This window comes from Procambarus clarkii, chromosome 84, assembly GCF_040958095.1.
Source record: "Procambarus clarkii isolate CNS0578487 chromosome 84, FALCON_Pclarkii_2.0, whole genome shotgun sequence".
Lineage (NCBI taxonomy): Eukaryota > Metazoa > Arthropoda > Malacostraca > Decapoda > Cambaridae > Procambarus > Procambarus clarkii.
The window spans coordinates 8,441,170-8,448,196 of NC_091233.1; positions in this window are offsets into that span (position 1 = coordinate 8,441,170).

The following is a 7,027-nucleotide window of genomic DNA, read 5'->3' on the forward strand; positions in this document are numbered from 1 at the left end:
GCAAAGAGAAGCAGCTGCCATACGGAAGGAAGAACAAGAACGTGAGATTGCCTTACTCCGTGAACGTGAACGAATACAGCTCAAAACAAAACAACGCCAATTGGAGATTCAACGCGAACATGACAAAAACCAAGCGACTCTGGCTATGGAATGTCGTCAACGAGAGTTCGCGATGGAAACTTCACACCTCGCTCAACGCCAGCAAGCTACTGCCAATCTTCCCGTCAGTTTTAATATATCACATGCAAGTAAGTTAATGCCATCATTTGTAGAAGCAGAAGTTGACGTGTTTTTTACCACCTTTGAAACCCTTGCTAATCAACTCAGTTGGCCTGCCGACCAATGGGCCACACTTCTCAGAGTACATCTTACAGGTAGAGCTGCAGTCACACTCAGTACTTTGGCGTCTGAGAATGACTACCAGACTCTGAAACAAGCAGTGTTGGACGCCTACCTTCTCTCCACCAAAAGTTATCGAAGGAAATTCCGTGACCACCTGAAGGCAAGTACCACTACCTTTCTCGAGTTTGCTAACACAAAAAGGAGATATTTTATGAAATGGCTGGAAGCAGCACATGTCTCTACTTTTACAGAACTCGTCAACCTGATGCTAGTTGAAGAATTCTTGAGGCGTGTGCCGCCTCCTGTCCGTCTATATTTAGCAGATAAAGAAGAAACCGACTACCTGAAGTGTGTTAAGTCGGCTGACACTTACAGCCTCATCCACCGGCGGACACCAGAACCATCCTCCAGTAAGAAGTCGTGGTACAGTTACGAGAAAGTGAGTACCGATCAAGCTGGCTCGCAATTGTACTGCAAGTATTGTAGACTCTATGGACATACCATAGATAAGTGTGGTAAGTCTCAATACAAAGGAACCACTGACACGCAAAAACCCAAACCAACTCCTCCTAAGTCCGGTAAGCCTGTGATGAATGTTGGTGTTCATGTTAATGATCTTTCTCTTTTCAGTAAACACCTGTATACTTGAACTGTCTCTGCCAACGGTTCAAATCTGGAGGGACGTTTCAAATTGAAGATCTTGAGGGACACAGCGGCTCTTCAATCGAACATCTTGAAGTCGGCTGTGCCCAACATCGCCTACACAGGAGAAACTGTCTTCATCACTGACCTCACTGCTACCACTCCTTATCTTCTCGCCAGAGTCCACCTGGATTGTCCCTTCGTGAACGGAGAAGTCCAAGTCGCCGTCAGGGAAAAGCCTTTTCCCATGCCTGGAGTGCAACTTCTCCTAGGCAACGACTTGGCAGAAGACCTGCAACCGACCAACCTGATCGTCATGGACAAACCCCAGGTGTGTACCTCTGTGCCAGATAACCCTATATTCGAGTATGTTCCAGCAAAGGTTCAAGAGAGTGATGACGTTTCTCCTCCGGTTCTAGTGACCACCCGTGCACAAGCCACACGACCACAGCCGGCTGACTCTACTGCTACCGCTGTCCCTCAAGACCCTCAGAAACTACCCCCGAATCTGACCAAGTTGGAGTTCCGTAAGTTACAGAGGGAAGATCTTACCTTAACACCATTATTTTTCCAGGCTGAGACTCAACCCGACAGTATTCCTGGGTTCTTCCTAGAGAACGACTTACTCTACCGCAGATATAGACCCAGTAAACTGAAGGAGGAGGACGATTGGGCCAACATCGAACAACTTGTGATTTCTGCCAGCCTGCGGCCCACTATTCTACATCTGGCCCACGGAGCACTCGCCCACTACGGATTCAACAAGACTTACCATGGAATTTGTCAAGACTACTACTGGCCAGTTATGGTAAATAGCGTCAAAAAGTACGTAAAACAGTGTCATACATGTCAGATGGTAGGTAAACCGAACATCTCTATTCCCAGAGCGCCACTGATTCCCATACAGGTGCCTGCGGAACCTTTCCACAGACTTATTATAGTCTGTGTTGGTCCTTTACCTCGGACCAGTTCAGGTAACGCCTATATCTTAACCATCCTGTGTCCTACCACCAGATTTCCCATAGCAGTTCCAGTGAGGAACATTACGGCTGCTACGGTTGTTAAGCACTTATTGAAGATCTTCACCCAGTATGGATTTCCCAGGGAGGTTCAGAGCGACTGTGGTACCAACTTCACCAGTGATCTCTTCAAAAGGACACTGGAGGAGTTCAACATCAAACAGGTATTGCCCAGCCCCTATCATCCTGCTTCACAGGGTTCTCTTGAGCGTAGTTATCAGACTATTAAAGCACTCCTGAAAAAGTTTTGTAGTGAAACCTCTAAGGATTGGGATAAGCAAATTGATCTGATAATGCATATTTATAGAAGTCTTCCCAATGAGTCCCTAGGAGTATCTCCTTATGAGATGCTCTACGGCCGTAAGTGCCGTACTCCCCTCAAGGCTTTCAAAGGCTCTCTACGTGATGCCACCTTCAGTGAGCATCAGAATCCCAGCAAACACAAATCATCTACACAACGTTCGCCTATCTCTTCCCATAGGTGTGGGAATGATTTGCATTGAGAATGGTGCAGGAGAGCCTTTGAGAAACTTTTACTCAAAAAATCCAAACACAAAGGTTTAATTATAAATTGTTTTTCTACAATTATTTTCTTCCAAATATAAAACAAATAGTTTTTACATGTTTAAATATAAAATTTATGGTGTTTTTTTGTAAAATTCATTAATAAATTGTGAATGATATATATTGGCTGAGTGAAACCTTTAAAATCCATTTAGATATAATATGAACAGAAAAAAATAGTTTTCCAAATTTTCTAAAAATCGCTCTTTTTAACACAATTTGACTCCTTATGCATTCCACTAAACACTAATATGTTTAAATATATAATTTATGCATTATTCCCTAAGATAATTTATATAAATTATAAAAGTTGCTGGAAAGTGGTGAGAAAGAATCTGAAAACGTTTTGTTGTCTTATATTGGCGTGTTCTTATTAACTAGAGTGAGCGAGAGTGGGTAAGAGTGAGTAAGAGTGACTGAAGGTGAGTGAGAGTGCCAGAGAGTGTGTAAGTGTGAGTAAGAGTGAGTATAAGTAAGAGTGACTGAGAGTGAGTAAGAGTGACAGAGTGAGTAAGAGTGAGAGTAAGGGTGACAGAATGAGTAAGAGTGAGAGTAAAGTGATTGAGAGTAAGGGTGAGTATGAGAGTAAGAGTGATTGAGAGTTAGAGTGAGAGTAAGAGTGATTGAGAGTTAGTGAGAGTAAGAGTGATTGAGAGTAAAAGTGATTGAGAGTAAGAGTGATTGAGAGTAAGAGTGATTGGGAGTAAGAGTGATTGAGAGTAAGAGTGATTGGGAGTAGGAGTTAGAGTGAGAGTAGGAGTAAGAATGAGAATAAGAGTGATTGAGAGTAAGAGTGAGTAAGAGTAAGAATGAGAGTAAGAGTGATTGAGAGTAAGAGTGATTGAGAGTAAGAGTGATTGAGAGTAAGAGTGATTGGGAGTAAGAGTGATTGGGAGTAAGAGTAAGAGTGAGAGTAAGAGTAAGAATGAGAATAAGAGTGATTGAGAGTAAGAGTGATTGGGAGTAAGAGTAAGAGTAAGAATGAGAGTAGGAGTGATTGAGAGTAGGAGTGATTGGGAGTAGGAGTGATTGGGAGTAAGAGTGATTGAGAGTAGGAGTGATTGGGAGTAGGAGTGATTGGGAGTAAGAGTGATTGAGAGTAAGAGTAATTGAGAGTAAGAGTATGAGAGTAAGAGTGAGAGAGTGAGTATGAATGTGTAAGGGTGACTGAGAGTGAGTAAGAGTGACAGAGTAAGAATGACAGAGTAAGAGTGACAGAGAGTAAGAGTGACAGAGAGTAATAGTGACAGAGTAAGAGTGACAGAGAGTAAGAGTGACAGAGAGTAAGAGTGACAGAGAGTAAGAGTGACAGAGAGTAAGAGTGACAGAGAGTAAGAGTGAGTATGAGAGTGAGTAAGGATGACTTAGAGAAAGAGTGAGTAATAGTGCGTAAGAGTGATTGAGAGTTAGAGTGAGAGTAAGAGTGATTGAGAGTTAGTGAGAGTAAGAGTGATTGAGAGTAAAAGTGATTGAGAGTAAGAGTGATTGAGAGTAAGAGTTATTGGGAGTAAGAGTGATTGAAAGTAAGAGTGATTGGGAGTAGGAGTTAGAGTGAGAGTAGGAGTAAGAATGTGAATAAGAGTGATTGAGAGTAAGAGTGAGTAAGAGTAAGAATGAGAGTAAGAGTGATTGAGAGTAAGAGTGATTGAGAGTAAGAGTGATTGAGAGTAAGAGTGATTGGGAGTAAGAGTGAGAGTAAGAGTAAGAGTGAGAGTAAGAGTAAGAATGAGAATAAGAGTGATTGAGAGTAAGAGTGATTGGGAGTAAGAGTAAGAGTAAGAAAGAGAGTAGGAGTGATTGAGAGTAGGAGTGATTGGGAGTAGGAGTGATTGGGAGTAAGAGTGATTGAGAGTAAGAGTAATTGAGAGTAAGAGTATGAGAGTAAGAGTGAGAGAGTGAGTATGAATGTGTAAGGGTGACTGAGAGTGAGTAAGAGTGACAGAGTAAGAATGACAGAGTAAGAGTGATAGAGAGTAAGAGTGACAGAGAGTAAGAGTGACAGAGAGTAAGAGTGACAGAGTAAGAGTGACAGAGAGTAAGAGTGACAGAGAGTAAGAGTGACAGAGAGTAAGAGTGACAGAGAGTAAGAGTGACAGAGAGTAAGAGTGAGTATGAGAGTGAGTAAGGATGACTTAGAGAAAGAGTGAGTAATAGTGCGTAAGAGTGATTGAGAGTTAGAGTGAGAGTAAGAGTGATTGAGAGTTAGTGAGAGTAAGAGTGATTGAGAGTAAAAGTGATTGAGAGTAAGAGTGATTGAGAGTAAGAGTGATTGGGAGTAAGAGTGATTGAGAGTAAGAGTGATTGGGAGTAGGAGTTAGAGTGAGAGTAGGAGTAAGAATGAGAATAAGAGTGATTGAGAGTAAGAGTGAGTAAGAGTAAGAATGAGAGTAAGAGTGATTGAGAGTAAGAGTGATTGAGAGTAAGAGTGATTGAGAGTAAGAGTGATTGGGAGTAAGAGTGATTGGGAGTAAGAGTGAGAGTAAGAGTAAGAATGAGAATAAGAGTGATTGAGAGTAAGAGTGATTGGGAGTAAGAGTAAGAATGAGAGTAGGAGTGATTGAGAGTAGGAGTGATTGGGAGTAGGAGTGATTGGGAGTAAGAGTGATTGAGAGTAAGAGTAATTGAGAGTAAGTGTATGAGAGTAAGAGTGAGAGAGTGAGTATGAATGTGTAAGGGTGACTGAGAGTGAGTAAGAGTGACAGAGTAAGAATGACAGAGTAAGAGTGATAGAGAGTAAGAGTGACAGAGAGTAAGAGTGACAGAGAGTAAGAGTGACAGAGTAAGAGTGACAGAGATTAAGAGTGACAGAGAGTAAGAGTGACAGAGAGTAAGAGTGACAGAGAGTAAGAGTGACAGAGAGTAAGAGTGAGTATGAGAGTGAGTAAGGATGACTTAGAGAAAGAGTGAGTAATAGTGCATAAGAGTGATTGAGAGTTAGAGTGAGAGTAAGAGTGATTGAGAGTTAGTGAGAGTAAGAGTGATTGAGAGTAAGAGTGATTGAGAGTAAAAGTGATTGAGAGTAAGAGTGATTGAGAGTAAGAGTGATTGGGAGTAAGAGTGATTGAGAGTAAGAGTGATTGGGAGTAAGAGTGATTGGGAGTAAGAGTGATTGGGAGTAAGAGTGATTGGGAGTAGGAGTAAGAATGAGAATAAGAGTGATTGAGAGTAAGAGTGAGTAAGAGTAAGAATGCGAGTAAGAGTGATTGAGAGTAAGAGTGATTGAGAGTAAGAGTGATTGGGAGTAAGAGTGATTGAGAGTAAGAGTGATTGGGATTAAGAGTGATTGGGAGTAGGAGTAAGAATGAGAATAAGAGTGATTGAGAGTAAGAGTGAGTAAGAGTAAGAATGAGAGTAAGAGTGATTGAGAGTAAGAGTGATTGAGAGTAAGAGTGATTGGGAGTAAGAGTGATTGGGAGTAAGAGTAAGAGTGAGAGTAAGAGTAAGAATGAGAATAAGAGTGATTGAGAGTAAGAGTGATTGGGAGTAAGAGTAAGAGTAAGAATGAGAGTAGGAGTGATTGAGAGTAGGAGTGATTGGGAGTAGGAGTGATTGGGAGTAAGAGTGATTGAGAGTAAGAGTAATTGAGAGTAAGAGTATGAGAGTAAGAGTGAGAGAGTGAGTATGAATGGGTAAAGGTGACTGAGAGTGAGTAAGAATGACAGAGTAAGAGTGACAGAGAGTAAGAGTGACAGAGAGTAAGAGTGACAGAGAGTAAGAGTGACAGAGAGTAAGAGTGACAGAGTAAGAGTGACAGAGAGTATGAGTGACAGAGAGTAAGAGTGACAGAGTAAGAGTGACAGAGAGTAAGAGTGACAGAGAGTAAGAGTGACAGAGAGTAAGAGTGACAGAGAGTAAGAGTGACAGAGTAAGAGTGACAGAGAGTAAGAGTGACAGAGAGTAAGAGTGACAGAGTGTAAGAGTGACAGAGTAAGAGTGACAGAGTAAGAGTGACAGAGAGTAAGAGTGACAGAGAGTAAGGGTGACAGAGAGTAAGAGTGACAGAGAGTAAGAGTGACAGAGTGTAAGAGTGACAGAGAGTAAGAGTGACAGAGAGTAAGAGTGACAGAAAGTAAGAGTGACAGAGTAAGAGTGACAGAGAGTAAGAGTGACAGAGTAAGAGAGTGAGAGTGATTATGAGAGAGTTAAAAGTGTGAGGTGTGAGAGGGTATAGCAGGCCAGGGAGGCAGGATGTGTGGTCACAGGCGAGGCCTAGGCCTCGTGATCTCTAATGTTGGTTTTTATATATATGTTGGATTTTTTGTCCTGTTTCAAATTATAATTATTTAGCAGGAATGTAATAAAATATTGCACAGTATTAATGTGACAATAATATATGCATTATTTCCTTGATAATCAAACTTGTTGTTCAAAGATAATATACAATCTTTGAAGGAAACATTTTGAGAGCGCGAGCTGGCAACACTGGGCAGGTGGGTGAGAGAGACATATGGTTAGTTCTG